General features: G+C 41.8%; 1 long non-coding RNA gene across 2 annotated transcripts; it reads left to right on the top strand.

Moving 5' to 3' along the window:
- The first annotated feature begins 131 nt into the window (after window positions 1-131).
- On the top strand, window positions 132-6,350 carry LOC103666533. Of its 2 annotated transcripts, none has more exons than XR_005831518.1 (3): window positions 132-979; window positions 1,606-1,641; window positions 6,321-6,350. It is a non-coding gene; the product is annotated as an uncharacterized LOC103666533 (long non-coding RNA). The 2 variants fall into 2 exon arrangements; XR_005831517.1 differs by lacking the exon at window positions 6,321-6,350 and adding an exon at window positions 4,065-4,689.
- The last annotated feature ends 9,604 nt before the right edge of the window (window positions 6,351-15,954 follow it).

Below are 15,954 nucleotides of genomic sequence, written 5' to 3'. Positions count from 1 at the left end.
CTGAGGAAGCGGCGCGAGGAGGGGGACGAACAGAAGGAGGGCCAGAGGGAGCCACGCCCACCGCGCCAAAGTCTGCGGGAGCTTGCGGCGCTGGCGGCTGGAGCTCTGCGCGGCGGTCAGTTCGCGTCTGCACGTCAGGAGTGGTAGTCTGAGTGCACCTGCCAAGGGGAGGTGTGAGAAGTCGCTCTTCCTTTGAAAGGAAGGCGTCTGTTGGGCTTTTGTATCCGTCCAGTGTGAGGTGGTAAGTTTTCTAGTGCTGCGGTCGCCCCCGCAGTTTTCTCAGGCGTAGGTGGCAGGAAAAGTGCCGCGTGGTGCAAAAAGTGGTTCTGGGTTCATGGCCCCCGAGCTCCAACTTTTTAAGTCTTTCTTATTTTCTCAGCGCCTGGCCCCGCCCTCCCTGTAGCTCCGCCTCCAGAGGGGTGGAGTCACTCCCGGGAGGCGGGGAGGTCGCGCGTGAGCGTCCGGGGTGCTGTGCGCTTCTAATCGCCTTGCGCTGACCCTCTTCTAGGACTTGACTTTTTTTCCCGTTGGGGAAAAAGGCACTGCTGACATTTTGGGCCAGATAATTCTGTTTATGGGGGCTTGTCCAGTTGTGCATTGTAGGGTGTTTATCTGCATCCCCGGCTTCTGCCCACCGAATGCTAGGGTCATTCCGGCTGTTGGGACAGGCACAAATGTCTCAGGAGGCCAAATATCCCGTTCTGGGGGAAAGTCATCCATGTTGGAGCCGCTTTAAAGAGACAATCTGGGTTTTGGAGAAGTGACCCTTTTCAAAGGCCGGAAGCAATGAAGTCTTGCCTACGTGAACGACTTGTGGCCCGGCTTGCCCGCTCAGAAGTTCTCGGTCCCGCTCCAGCTGCTGGAGTCGGGCGTGGTCCCGGAGTCGGGGCCGGCCCGGGAACCCGAGAGAAAGCAGCGGCTGGAGGAAGAGATCCAGGAAGAGGTCGCAGAGCAGAACCCCGTTTTGCTTAAGTTAAAGGTTGCATGGGTCATTTGTCGTGAAGAGGGGCGCAAGGTTTTACACGTGAGGCTACAGTATATGAGTAAGCTAGGAACCAAGGTTGTGTCGTTTAATTTCTTTGACTTCCTTTGATGCATGACATCTGTAGCTTTGTGGTTTGGGGCGGGGGGGGGGATTAGCTGATTAGTAGGCAGAACTGGACAATATAATCCGTATAGCCTATTTTTAAATGAACATCGTTCTTACCCCTCAGGATTAAAGATTAATTGTGACTGTTAAATGGCTCGGGGTGGGGGAATCTGCTGGCAGTTCTTAGTAGAACCTTTTTAATGCTTGTTAATGACTTAAGGTTAGTTTAGCAGCTCTGAGCAGCTGCTAACAAATCTTGCCTTCAGCTTTTTAAGCTAAGATTTTATTTATTTATTTGAGAGAGAGAGAGAGACAGCGAGAGAGGGAACACAAGCAGGGGGTGCGGGAGAGGGAGAAGGAGCAGGACCCTGAGTCCAAGGCAGACCCTTAACGACCGAGCCACCCGGGCCCCCTTGTCTTTAGCTTGTAGTAAGTTAACTAATGACTGGAAGGAATGGTATTAACTTTTCCTTTCTCTTTTTTTTTTTGTCTCCACCCTTTTTTTACATTTACAGGAGTTAACAATGATTGTCAGCTGTTTATAAACATAAGTAAGCACATTTATGTTGCTTTTATAATGAAGTACATGCTTAATTTGTCATCCTTAGCCTTTTTGGAATATGTTGTAGAATTAATGAGTGCTTGTTTTTATCTTTTCTGCGTACAGTGGAGCCATTAGAAATAGCAAAAGCTAGCACAGCTGACTCTTCGGGAATAGCCAACCTTGACTTGCCACCCAGTCTCAGAACTGTTCTTGTAGCTAAAGAATGGAATTTTGGAACAACTATACCAAATAATACAAAGTTCTAAATAAGCCATTTATCCAAACAGAACCTTCCAAAAAAACTATTGCCGGAAAGATCTGGTTAACCGTTTTTATTTAATTTACCTTAGACTACACATCTCAGAAAGTCTAGCTAAATATAATTTGTTCATGTCAAAATAGCAGATTTGAAAATACTAGACAGGCTCTCACTCATGGAAATGGGAGAGTAATCTACTCTATTTGTGGTGACCAACCATGCCAGATTGGGACTAGCCCTGGAAGTCCTATGCTCCAAGAAACCCTTCCTGGATGTAAAAAGTCCTGATTTTAGCAATGAGTGCCATAGATTGGGGGAGGGGAAGAGATACAAAACCCACATTATGCTACCCCCCGCCAAAAAGAAGACAACACCGTTTTTAGTGACAAATGAATCGGGTGATTATCCGCCTTCTGTTGACCGCTGACATTGGCAGCCATGATTTGTGGTTCACGATAATGTGTCTACTGTACCATTCTCTCAGAGCAACTTAAATTCTCATCGTGAGTGTTAACAGTCTAATCATGAGTGTTAACTCTTGTGCTTTGGAAGGAGATAGTGCTAGTTTAACTTTTAACTTTGTAAATATTGTGACTATGTTTTCTAAGAATTGAGCTAATGAAAATGAGAGTGAGTATGAAAGCAGTGCCAGCATGACCCAGACAGTACCAAAAAAAGAAGACTCAATGGCTGTGTTATTTTAATGACAGATGGAAGGACACATACAACTGGATTGGGGAGGCACATGATCCAAAGAGAGCATACCGCACAATTTGCAGAAAAGAATTTGGGGTTGGACATGGTGGAGAAGGGGATATGGAAACATGTAGAGACTGAGTACCACAAGTCTGGAAGGAGACAAGCAAGTACTTTTCGAATCAATGAAAAGTGTCTTCTCCCAAAAAGACACCAGTGTTCAATCAAAAATAGCAGCCACAGGGAACCTGGGTGGCTCAGTCGGTTAAGGATCACACTTGATTTCGGCTCAGGTCAGGATCTCAGGACCAGGCCACGAGTTGGGTTCTGCTCTGGGTGTGGAGCCTGCTTAAGATTACCTCTCTGCCCACCCCCATGCCTCACAGGTGCTCTCTCTCTCTTAAAAAAACAAAAACAAAAAAACAACCAGCTGCTGAATTAGCATGGACATACCACATGAATAAACATGCCTTATCTTTTCGCTCCCTTGATTGCTCTATGAAACTGAGTAAAGTTAGATTTCTTGATTCAGAGGTTGCAACTAAAATGTCCTGTGGGCAAACAAAAGGAGAAATTTTGATCACAGTTGTATTGGCTGATTCTGTCAGATCATCATGCCTTGTACAGTATATCAAGTGATGTGTTTAAAAATGTCCCGGGGCGCCTGGGTGGCACAGCGGTTGAGCGTCTGCCTTCGGCTCAGGGCGCGATCCCAGAGTTATGGGATCGAGCCCCACATCAGGCTCCTCCGCTATGAGCCTGCTTCTTCCTCTCCCACTCCCCCTGCTTGTGTTCCCTCTCTCGCTGGCTGTCTCTATCTCTGTCGAATAAATAAATAAAATCTTTAAAAAAAAAAATGTCCCCCCTAGCTCTTAGGTACTTTGATTTGAAAAATGAAGTTTCGGATCCTCTTCTTATTGGCTATGAAGATTTTAAATGAAACCTTAGAAAACATTAAACAAAAGATCAAACAAACAATACAGTAGCAATACAAATTAGATTTGGCTCACTTATCTGCATATTCAGCAGATATACAGATGTAAATTTCAGCAAATTCCATTCAGTCTATAAACTTCTTACCAAAGAAAATGAAAACATCTCATCTGTTAAACATCCTGCACACCTTGTACACCACAGACTGCTAAAAAGGGGTGTGATTTGCTTTCTTGTGACAGTGAGGCTTTCATGATGAAAATTTTTGGTGACTTCAGTTTTCCCAAAACATGCAGAAGCACTTAATGAGGGGCGCCTGGGTGGCACAGCGGTTAAGCGTCTGCCTTCGGCTCAGGGCGTGATCCCGGCATTACAGGATCGAGCCCTGCATCAGGCTCCCTGCTCCGCTATGAGCCTGCTTCTTCCTCTCCCACTCCCCCTGCTTGTGTTCTCTGTCTCGCTGGCTGTCTCTATCTCTGTCGAATAAATAAATAAAATCTTAAAAAAAAAAAGAAGCACTTAATGAGATTTTTGACTTTTAGAAATGGAAGGAGATAGACACCTCAGACTTATGCCTACAAAATGGTGTCACTGTTGCCAGCCATAGAAAAGATGTTAAAATGTTGGCCAACCATAACATCCTATTTTCAAAGTGTGGGAAAAGATGAAGGTCCTTCTCTAATTTGGAAATACATTGAAGATGGGAATGGAGAAAAGGATTAGGATACGACAGAAATCTATATGCTGTTTCTCCAGACCTGCCCGCTGATCTTTGAAGAAGCCATCAGGAGCCTAGAAAAAGATAAACTGCCTGCACCCAAGTTATTTGATGTTATGTATAAGTTGCAACAAAAACTCATACAGTGAAGAAATGACTCGGTTTTTTTGGAAAGAAGACTGCTTCAGAACTGAATCAGATGTCACCAGAAAAGGGCAACCAAATTAAATTAAACAAGACTTTCTCCATTTCTTTCCTAGAACGGTAACTTATTTGGAATCCAATTTCAGTTTCACAATCAAATTATGTCTGTGTTTGAAAACCATTTTCCCTGAGAAAGAAGGTTTAACTTACAGTGACATCCAGTGTACTTCAGAATGTTTAAAAATGATGGACATTTGAGGGGTGCCTGGGTGGCTCAGCCGTTAAGCGTCTGCCTTCTGCTCAAGTCATGATCCCAGGGTTCTGGGATCGAGCTTCACATCAGGCTCCCTGTTCGGCGGAAAGCCTGCTTCTCCCTCTCACACTCCCCTTGCTTGTGTTCCCTCTCTCGCTGTCTCTCAAATAAATAAATAAAATCTTTAAAAAAATGATGGACATTTGAGACACGGCCAACCTCTCTGATGATTTATAGAATTTAGACCTGATTGATAAACAGCTGGTCTCCCAAAAGAAGCCTATAGATAAAAAAAAATGGATGGCCGTTTTTGGAGAGCTGGAAACAAATTTCCTACAAGTCTAAAAACCTGCTGTTGCTCATAAGTAAAATCCAGAGTATTCCATGCTCAGATGTTTTTGTCAAGAGGCCGTTTCAGTGGATGTTATCACATTGGACTGACACCAGCAATCGATGTAATGCAGGCTTGGTAAGAGCACAGTTGCAAGTCAAAGAGAATTTTATACTTGACCGTGTTCAGTTTTACCACTACATAAAAGAGAAGAAGGATGTCCTAAAGGCTGCAGGCAGTTCACAGAAGTATTGGAAAAGGAAACAGAAAGAGTAAAAATATCCTGTATTATGAGACAGAAAGAAACATGCCATTGTCATTTTTAAGAAATACAGCAACATCTGTTTAGTTCATCTTATTGTATTTATGTTCTCCTTTTAAAAAGTCACATATTTTGAGGGTGCCTGGGTGACTTAGTTGGTTAATTGTCCAACTCTTGGTTTCGGCTCTGGTCATGATCTCACGGGTTGTGGGATCAAGCCTGGAGTTGGGGTCTACACTCAGAGCAGAATCTGCTTGGGATTCTCTCTGTCTCTCCCTCTACCCTTCCCTTGCTCACATGCTCTGTCTTTCTCTCTAGGATAAATAAATAAATAAATCTTTAAAAAAAAAAAAGTCACATATTTTGCATCTTAAGAGTAAAAATTAATACAGCCTTTAAAATTTAAATAATTGTTTAAAAAAAGTTAGCTATTGTATCAGAGGAGACAAAGGCATAAAAATATTATATATTTCTCATACATTATTTGATTAGTCCTATTATTACTAATTGTCAATGTTAACTAGTCCTATTTAAATAATGGCATATATGTAACTTAAATAATGGAATATGTATTTTCAAGCAAACACCTGTCTTTCATATTTTTATGTTAAATAATAATACTTACCATATAATTATTTTCCATTATATCATGGTGTGTGTGTATGTTTTTCAGTTTGTTTTGGCTTTGTCCTGAATTGGCTGTTCCTACAGTCAGTCCTTTTATCCTTCTCAACTATGGAATTTTGGTTACTGTGTTAAGTAGATTCTCTTTGAGATTTTCCCTCACTATGGTACCAATTATCTTTTGCTAAAAAGAACCACCAAATAATTACTTTTGGCTGAGGGGATGAGGAAGGGCTTTGTAGGTCAGATTGGGTCTGCTGAAATAAAATGGAGACTAGGCTTAAAAATCCCCCAGGCAGACAAAACCAGGTAAGCCATGTAAGCAAAACCTCGCTTATTTCATGAATGTGAGCAAAATTTAGTTTAGGTTCTGTCCTGTAAATGCCTCTGATAATCATAAACAAAACTTAAATTGTTTTATTAAAACGGTGTAAGATAATGACTTTTTTAATTTTTATTATTTTAGAGAGAGGGAGTGCACGCATGCAAGCAATAGGAGGAGCAGAGGGAGAGGGAGAGAGTGAATCCTAAGCAGACTCTGAGCTGAGCACTAGCTGCATGCGGGACTCCATCCCACAACCCTGAGATCATGACCTGAGCCAATACCAAGAGTCGGACACTTAACCAACTGAGCCACCCAGGTGCGCCTAATTTAATCACTTTTAACCAATTCCCTGGCATCGTGAAACACCCGTTGTAATAATGCATCATTGCAAAGTTAGTCTCCTGTTAAAAGCCATCTTGTAATGACACACCTTTGAACTTCTTGCCATTTTTGGTGTGAAGTCTCCCAGCTTGCAAACTGTTCTTTTGTGTATAATAAACTCAACATTTTAATTTGATCTGATTTTAGTTTTGACAGTTTTTGGTGTCAGAAATGGGATCTGAAGAAGACCCCTAGAGAGCCCCCAGGTGGGTGAGGAACCAGGTGCCAATACCTAATGAGCCCATTGGGTTCACTGCTTTCTCACTGACTATGGAGTTCCAGGCCAAGTCTCTCCTAGATCCGAGCTCCATTCTCTTTCTGTTTTGAGCTCTCTGACTTTATTGTGTATATCTGTGTTTTGTTCAACCTCCTTGGTTACCCTTCTGTTTGTAAGAGGAGAAAAACCCATGACTACCTGTGTTTCTAGACAGCAGTAAAATTCTCAGGATCTCTATAGATTAACAGCTATTTTAGAGAATCTAAGGCAGAGATTCGTTCCAATTGGTCTAAAACTCTTTACCCACTTCTTTCAAAAACTCTCGCTTCCTATATGTATATCCACTTAACAGCCAGGATCTTGTCCCTTTTTGGAAAAATGGGTGCACCCTACATAGGATAACGTGGAATTTCAGTAGCCACTTTGGGGAAACTTTAACTTAAATAAGACGGTCCACCTTGGGGTACCCCGAAAGAGATGATCCTGAACCTTGGAAAAACAATGGAATGTATTTCTTGTTTGGTATAGAGGCCTCCAAAAGACAAAACAACTCTAAAATAGCCTCTCTAGAGGAATCATTACAACAAGCCAGTGAAAAACTGAAGGCCAAACCTCTGACGTGAGTGACTTAAGCAACTTCCAGCTAGTCCCTCTGCTCCTCTTTATCCTCTCTACCTGATTATTCCAAACCACTAACCACTTTGATCTTTTGCCCTTTCCCTCCAAACCCCCTAAATATCAGCTGTCCTTTAAGATAAGACCTTCTAGTGAACCAGGGATCCTAGCCCCAGCAGAATTTAAACTCTGGTCTCAAACCAAACTTTGAGCTATTATAAATGATTTTCCACACCCTGAAAAGGACAAAATTAAAATAATAGAAGAACTTAAAATTTTCCTTGGTGACTGTGTACCTAGACTACCTGATTTTTACTGGTTTGTTAACATGATAGTGAGCCCAGAAGATGCTCAAAAATGGCTTCAAGGGGTGCCTGGGTGGCTCAGTCGATTGGGCATCTGACTTTCGCTCAGGTCAAGATCTCAGGGTTCTGGGATCAGCCCCACCCTGGGCTCTGTGCTCAGAGGGGAGTCTATTTGTCCCTCTCCCTCTACCACTGCCCCTCCCCCAGCTCGTGCTCTCTCTTTCAAATAAATAAATGAAAATCTTTAAAAAAATGCCTTCAAGAAATATATTGGGAAGTCCCTACCTAAAATTTTGAGAAGCCCACTATTTATCTAGAGATAAATAGAAAGAGAAAAAAAAAAAAAGTCAACTGCTTCTTGAAGTAAATCCCAAAGTTTTTCCTATGAGAATATACTGGGCTGTGATGTAACCCTGTAAACAAAAATGGGTGAGCCAGTGGCAGATTTCTGAATTCATTTAGAGTTAGTATTTAGACAACACACTGGTCACAAAGACCCTGGGACTAGTTTTGTCCTGTGTGCCCACTTTGTTAATGGGCTTCACACAGAACTCAATGATTTAGTAAAGAAACGTGAATTTGAATGGAACATGACTCCTCTCCTTGAGTTTCAACCTCTTGCTGGACATTTTTTTAAAAGATTTTATTTATTTATTTGTCAGAGAGAGCACAAGCAGGGGGAGTGGCAGGCAGAGGGAGAAGCAGGCTCCCCATGAAGCAGAGAGCCTGATGTGGGGCTCAGTCCTAGGACCCTGGGATCATAACCTGAGCTGAAGGCAGATGCTTAACTGACTGAGCCATCCAGTCATCCCTGAACATTTTTTTTTAAGATTTTATTTATTAGAGAAAGAATGTGCATAAGCAGGAGGAGAGGCAGAGGGAGAGAGAGAAACAGACTCCTCTCTGAGCCGGAGTGTGACACAGGGCTCTATCCCAGGATCCAGAGATCATGACCTGAGCAGAAGGCAGACGCTTAACAACTAAGCCACCCAGGTGCCCCTCCTGCTGAACATTTTGAAGGAATAATAGAATAGCAAAAAAAGGCTATCAAATGAATAAAGTTAGGTCCTACAGCTGCAACAATTCCAGGGACCTTGACCCAACTTCAAGAGATCCACTCCTGCCCCAAGTTTTGCCTCAGTTGATAGAGATACCTGTCAATACCGTACTCAAAAGAGACATTGGAAAAAGAATTGCCCACTTTTAAATGGACGGCCTGTTAAACAATCCAGTTACCGCATAAGAGAGAGCCCTCAGCTCCCAGACTCTGGTGATCACTGTCAACAGTGACGGGGCTTCAAGAATTTCCTGGTAAGCTGCTTCCAATAATTCCTTAAATTAACAAGGAAAATTAAACTACACTTAAATGGGACAATTTCTACTGTGTTGAGAGATACCGGAGCAACTCTATTTACTTTACACCCCACCATTATACATGAAGACCTTGGAGTAACAAAAATATCTTAGCAGTGGAAGTTTCTAGTCGAGTTCAGAGAGTTCCTTTACTGGAATCCATAACTGTTACCCTTGGCCCTTTCTCTGAAAGTCATACCTTTCTATACATGACACTACCCTTGTGAATTTCCCAGGTAGAGACCTGCTTTCTATATTAGGAGGCCACATAAAATCTTCCTGAGGAGAACTAGAGTTTTCAGAATCATCAGACACTGAAGCATTATGTGTTCTCCAAGTCCAAATTGATTGTCCTGAGGAGACTATTAAATTCGCTGGAAGTGCAGAAGCGATAGATCCCTCTGAAATCCTTGATACTCTGTGGGCCTCTTCCACAGATGTGGAAAAAAAATCAGAAGTACCAAACCCATTTAAGATTCAGATTGATCTTTCTAAACTGCTTCCTCCATACCCCATAAAACCCGACGCCAGAAAGATCTCACCCCTATAAAAGAAGATTTAATAAGTCAGAGGCTTATTCCTTGTACCAGTCCTTGCAATACTCCTGCCTTGCCTGTAAAGAAACCCCAGGGGCGCCTGGGTGGCACAGTGGTTAAGCATCTGCCTTCGGCTCAGGGCGTGATCCTGGCGTTCTGGGATCGAGCCCCACATCAGGCTCCTCCGCTATGAGCCTGCTTCTTCCTCTCCCACTCCCTCTGCTTGTGTTCCCTCTCTCGCTGGCTGTCTCTATCTCTGTCGAATAAATAAATAAAATCTTTAAAAAAAAAAAAAAAAGAAACCCCATAGATGGGGGTGGAGATTTGTATAAGACCCTAGAGCCATAAGTAAGATTGTGATACTGAAGGTTCTGGTGGTAGTGCAGTGAGTTCAGCTATGTCCATATACACTAAAATAGAAGAAAGACAGTGTAGAGGAAAGTAACATCTACAGGTGTACCACCTGCCCTTTGCTTCATTACCTTATTGCTAACTAGCTCCTATTACCTGTCAGGCTTGTCTTTTATAATATAAAAAATAATTTTTGACTTCTGATAATGGAAAACTTCAGGCATATACAGAAGTAAATATCGCAGGCTAAGAGACTTCATGCACAGAGACTTAGCCACGTACTGCCAGCACCAGTGCCTACAGGAGAGCAAAGCCGACAAAACCCTGTGCCTCTACCCAGAAAATGTCTAATAACTTGCTCAAGTTTAAGTTTCCAACCTTGTAGTTATACTATGGTTACCACCCCATGCCAGTGGGATACCAAAGCCGACTTTTGCAACAATGCTATCCAGAAAATTCTTAATATCTTACTAAAGTTTAAGATTGCAGCGTTTTAAAGTGCAATCCATATGGATGACGGAATGAGAATTGAAATGGAAGCTGGATATGGGTTAGTCCCAGTTCTCCCAATTTACTTCATTATGTCCAAAAGCAAATCACGTAAAACGTGGAGCCTGTTCCCCCAGAGGATGACTATGAAAGCTCAGTTTTCTTCAAGCCCTAGGCCTCGAAGTCTTTAACAAATTGCCTTTGAGTAGCACTGCCGCTTGTTGGAGTTAGAAGAGAAAGCTTAAGCGCTCTTCACAGAGTCCACTGCAACTGAAAATGCTCTAAGAATAAGGTTGAAGTATAGTAGCTGTGACAGTTTCTCAGACTTCCCTTGTTTTTGAGGGACAGGTTTGAGGAGTACTGGTCAGGAATATTGTAGATGTTGATTTTTTTTTAATGTAACATTTCATGATTAAAAATTACTGATCAGGGCACCTGGGTGGCTCAGTCAGTTAAGTGTCTGCCTTCAGCTCCGGTCATGATCTCAGAGTCCTGGGATCGAGTCCCACATCGGGCTGCTTGCTCAGTGGGGAGTCTGCTTCTCCCTCTGCCCCTCCCCCCACTGTGCTCGCTCTCTCTCGCTCACTTTCTCTCTCAAATAAATGAATAAAATCTTTAAAAAAAATTACTCATCAGTTGTGATAATAACACCTGTTGGGCCTACCTTAAAACACACAGACACACAGGCGCGCACACACACATACACGCCAACGACACATGCTATCATTTAAGTGCTGACCAGCCTCGTTCCTCATTCTGATCACTGCAGTTGTCTCCCTGCTTCATCTTAGGCCTCCACTCCCCCATCTTTTCTCCACACAGCAGCCAGAGAGGCTTTAAAATACAAATCAGATTCTATGACTCTGTTCTCCAAATGCTTCAATGTCTTCTCATCTTATAGAACAAAATCCTACAAAGCCTTCATGCTCAAGGTCCTGGCTACCTCATTGTTATCACTTTCCCCCCAGCTTGCTCTGCTCTGTCACAGGCCCTGAAACACGCCACACTCCTGCCCTCGAGCCTTTGAACTTGGCCTCTCTACTGGGAATGTTCACCCTCCACACCCCCACACCGTGAGCTCCTTACTCCTTTCAAGTCTGCTCAGATGTTACCTTTTAAGAGAGGCCTTCCCTCACACCCTGTCTTGCATAACAGCCTCCCCCACAAGTTGTCTTTTCTCCTTAGCCTTGTTTTAATTCAAAGTAGTTATCACTACCTGACGTTATAGTCTTTGTTGATTTGCTTACTGTCTGTCTCTTCCATGAAAATCCAAGTTTCATGAGACGAGACACTTTATCCAATTTATTGCTGTGTCTTAGGCTCAAAGTTAACACTCAGTAAATATTGGTTGAATAAGTGAATTAATGCATAAAATACTTTTTTTTTTTTTTTTAATGAACAAGTTGAATTGTTAAGTCGGGTGGTTCACAATCTGGGACTCCCAAACTCCTAGACATCTTTGAAGGTAGCAATTTTCTGAATTTCTAAAGGTCTGATCAGACATGAGTTAAGAACAGGGGCAAAGGTTCTTTCATGAATGCGTCCCCAGAACCTGGGACAATTCCTGGAATACACTGAGCAATCAATAGATCTATCTGTGTTATAGTAAATTGGGATGGAATGGCAACAGGGGAAATAAAGAATCACATTTTCCCCAAAGTCTTTGTGATAGCACCATATTTGAAAGGCAGAGAAAAGATGAGAAAGTTTATGTACAAGGACAGTAACCTCAAAATAAAATTATCTTTACATGAAGTCTTTTATTTTTTTAAAAAGATTTTATTTATTTATTTGAGAGAGAGAGAGGAGGGTGAGGAACAGAGGGAGAAGCAGATCCCCTGCTGAGCAGGGGGCTCAATGCGGGGCTTGCTCCCAGGACCCTGGGGTCATAACCTGAGCTGGAGGCAGATGCCCAACCAGCTGAGCCACCCAGGTGCCCCAGTTTACATAATGTCTGTTAATAAGTACTGTTATGGACTGAAATGTGTCCCCCCTTCCCCAATTCATATGTTGAAGCCCTGACCCCAAATGCGGTTATATTTGAAGATAGGGTCTTCAAAGAAGTCATTGAAGTTAAATGAGGTCATATGTGTGGGGACCCAATCCAATAGGACTTGGTGTCCTTATAAGAAGAGGAAGAGACACCAGGAGCACACATGCACACAGAAAAGGCCATGTGAGTACACAGTGACACACACCTGCAAGCTAGGAAGAGGCCTCACCAGAAACTGACCCTGCCAGCACCTTGCTCTTGAACTTCCAGCCTCCAGAACTGTGAAAAAAAATGTTGAAGCAACCTAGTCTGATATCAATCACCATGAGTGAAGATATTAATCACCTTAGAATGTGAAGGATAATAAGGAAGGTACACACCCTCTCCACTATGTTTCGGGGTGGCATCAAATTCCTTGTTTTATGTACTATATGAGAAAAAAAATCCATGAAATAAAATTGTATTTAGTTTTAAAGAACGAATAGGTTGGTTCTCTTTCATTCCTATAATGCTCATAATTTAAAAGTCCTGGAAAAACAAATTCACAATCAAATTTTTAATCTGTAATTATAGCTATATAAGTGAAACCTTGGTAATTTGATAGCTTGTTCATCTTTTGTTTTTATTTTTTAAGGGTTCTGGACCCAAAAAGAACCTTGATCTTTCAGAATTTTCAATGAAAATAATCCTTTGACCAAGCTAAGATTCCCCGCAGTAACAAACCACATACAGCTATGTTCAGGGACCAAATTGTGTTTATTCCTTTCTTCAGCAATGGAGTTCCTTTTGACCATTTTTTAAGAATTGTGCAAGAAAACTGCCTATTCGTTTCCCATATTCTTTTTGGCAGACAAACTGTGACAGAGCAATAGAAAAATACAATCCTGGGATGCATTTGCAATCAATGTGTCGAAGTGTGGCAGCTGCTTAAACACTGCCACACATTGTCTGTCTGTGTGTCCTGCACTCAAAGGACTCGGCTCAGCCCTTGGACTCCGTGGCAGTAACACAAGCACTACCAGGTTCACAGAATTGTTAATTCTTTGAAGGAAAGTATAAAAACCTTAAGACTCTAATAGCATACTCTCATTTAGATTCCAGGTAGCACACGATTGATGTCTTCAGGAGCAACTGGTCACGGTTACAAAAGTAGAGGCCCCACCAGAACGATTTTATATGTAATGTATTAAACTTACTAATGCGTTTTAACTTTTTATGTTACAAATTTCATAACATTCTCTCTTTATCAGTGCTAATTTTATGTGATACTACATAGAACCAATTTCTCTAAAAGAATTGGTTCAAATAAAAGTATATCTGCCTTTTCTAAAAACAATGTAATATCCAGATGCCTGGGATGTATTTCAAGGTAGGAATCATATTTACTTCAGTTTTTTTTTTTCCTATAACTGGTAAAAGAGGAAATACAGAGAAAATGCTTGTTGACCGACTGAATGCATGGATGCTAAGCATTATTCAGAATTCCAGAAATTTCTAGAGAATACCAGATCCTTAAAGAAGCTACCATTTACTTCTAGTCTCCCCCTTTTCTGAAAATAATATGGAGATGGAAAGATTCAAAACTAGTCAGTTTCACATCCTTCTTTATTCAGCAACATTATCCTCAAGAGAAATAATAGCACTAAAATAAAATCGTTGTTTATTCTAATTACATTGGACAGAAAAACTGAACGAGGATGTGTTACTCTTTGCTGTTGTCTAAAGTCCTTAACTTTAATAAACTCTAGCATGAACCATTTCCAATTAACATAGAAATAGCAGATTGAAAAATGTCTTTTGTGTATGTAACGTCAACTCAGTATTAACTCCATTCATTGAAAACTGATAACTTCTAATATGGTGAGAGAAGATCAGATGCTGGAAAAAAGTAATACTGACTGGCCTCATTTTAAACTGAAAATCACAACCTCAAGTGGCTCTGAGTGATGCCTCACTGTCCTACGTCTAGTCACTGTCTCCTGAGATGACTGTATTGGACCTTCTTTCTCTTCACACCTCCAATAACTCCTGCCTCTCTTCGATCTCAGCTGCTTATTTCACTGGGGAAAAAAAAAATCACAAGAGGACTTCTACAAGTGCTCACCACCAAGCTGTCCTACCTCCACCTGTACTCACACCCTGTCTTCCCACTTGTCCTAGTCCATTTGGCCTGATGTAACAAATTGTTACCACAGACTCAGTGGCATATAATAACAAAGATTTCCTTCTCGTGGTTCTGAAGGCTGGAAGTCCAAGATCGGTGCCATTATGGTTGGGTTCTGGTGAAGACTTTACGGGTTGCAGACTGCTGACTTCTCACTGGGTCTTCACATGGTGGAGTGGGTGAGGGATCTCTCCAGAGTCTCTTTTAGAAGGGCACTAATCCCAATCATGAGGGCTCCACTCTCATGACCTAATCGCCTCCCAAAGGACCCACCTCCTAATCCAGTCACGTTGGGGGTCAGATTTCAGCATATGAATGGAGGGGGCAGGAACGTTTAGACCCTAGCACCACCCGTTGTGTTGGGTAAACTGTCTGTGCTCACATGTAAGGCCAGCTCCTCCCCTTGTTCACTAGACCTATCCTCACTCCTACGACATGGAGCCCACAACTGTCCAATGACTCTCCCACATCATCCATTTTCCCCTTTCTTACAAGATTATTTCCATCAGTATACAAATATGCTATATACAATATAGCCCCTCTTCAAACAAAACCAAAACAAAACAAAACAAAGCTTGATCCAACCACCTTCTCTAGCCACCAGCCCAACTCTTTGCTTTTCTTTATACCAAAACTCCTTTAAATTCATACCCACTGTCATTAAAAATTAAGAGAGAGAGAAAATAAGGTGTTGGCAAGGATGTAGAGAAATGGGAACCCTCATACACTGCTGGTGGGGATGTAAGATGGTGCAGCCACTGTGGAAAACAGTCTGACAATCCTACAAAAAGTTAAACATAGCATTATCAAATGACCCAGCAATTCCTCTCTTAGGTATGTATCCAAGAGAACTGAAGACATATGGTCATAAAAAAACTTGTACATGGGTGCTCATAGCAGCATTATTCATAATAGCCAAAAAGTAGGAACAACTTAATGTCCATCAACTGATGAACAGATAAACAAAAGGTGGTGTATCCATATGATGGAATATTATTCAGCCATAAAAAGGAATGAAGTATGGATACATGTTGTGACATAACATGCTAACTGACAGAAGCCAGACACAAAATACCACATGTTATATGGTTCCTTTTATATGAGATGTCCATAATAGGCAAATCCATACAAATGGAAAGTAGATTTCCCCTTGGGGAGGAAGGGAATGAGGCATGATTGCCAATGGGTACAGGATTTCTTTTGGGGGTTATGAAAAAGTTCTGGAATTAGTGAATGTCTGGAACATTGTAGATATGCTGAAAACCGTAGGATTGTATACTTTAAAGGATGAATGTTCTGGTAAGTACATTGTATTTCAATTTTTAAAGATTTTATTTATTTATTTGAGGGGGAGGGGCAGGGGCAGAGAGA

Source organism: Ursus maritimus, unplaced genomic scaffold (assembly GCF_017311325.1).
Source record: "Ursus maritimus isolate PB19 unplaced genomic scaffold, ASM1731132v1 scaffold_32, whole genome shotgun sequence".
NCBI lineage: Eukaryota > Metazoa > Chordata > Mammalia > Carnivora > Ursidae > Ursus > Ursus maritimus.
The sequence above is the reverse complement of the archived record's forward strand: the minus strand, read 5'-3'. Positions and strand labels throughout refer to the sequence as shown.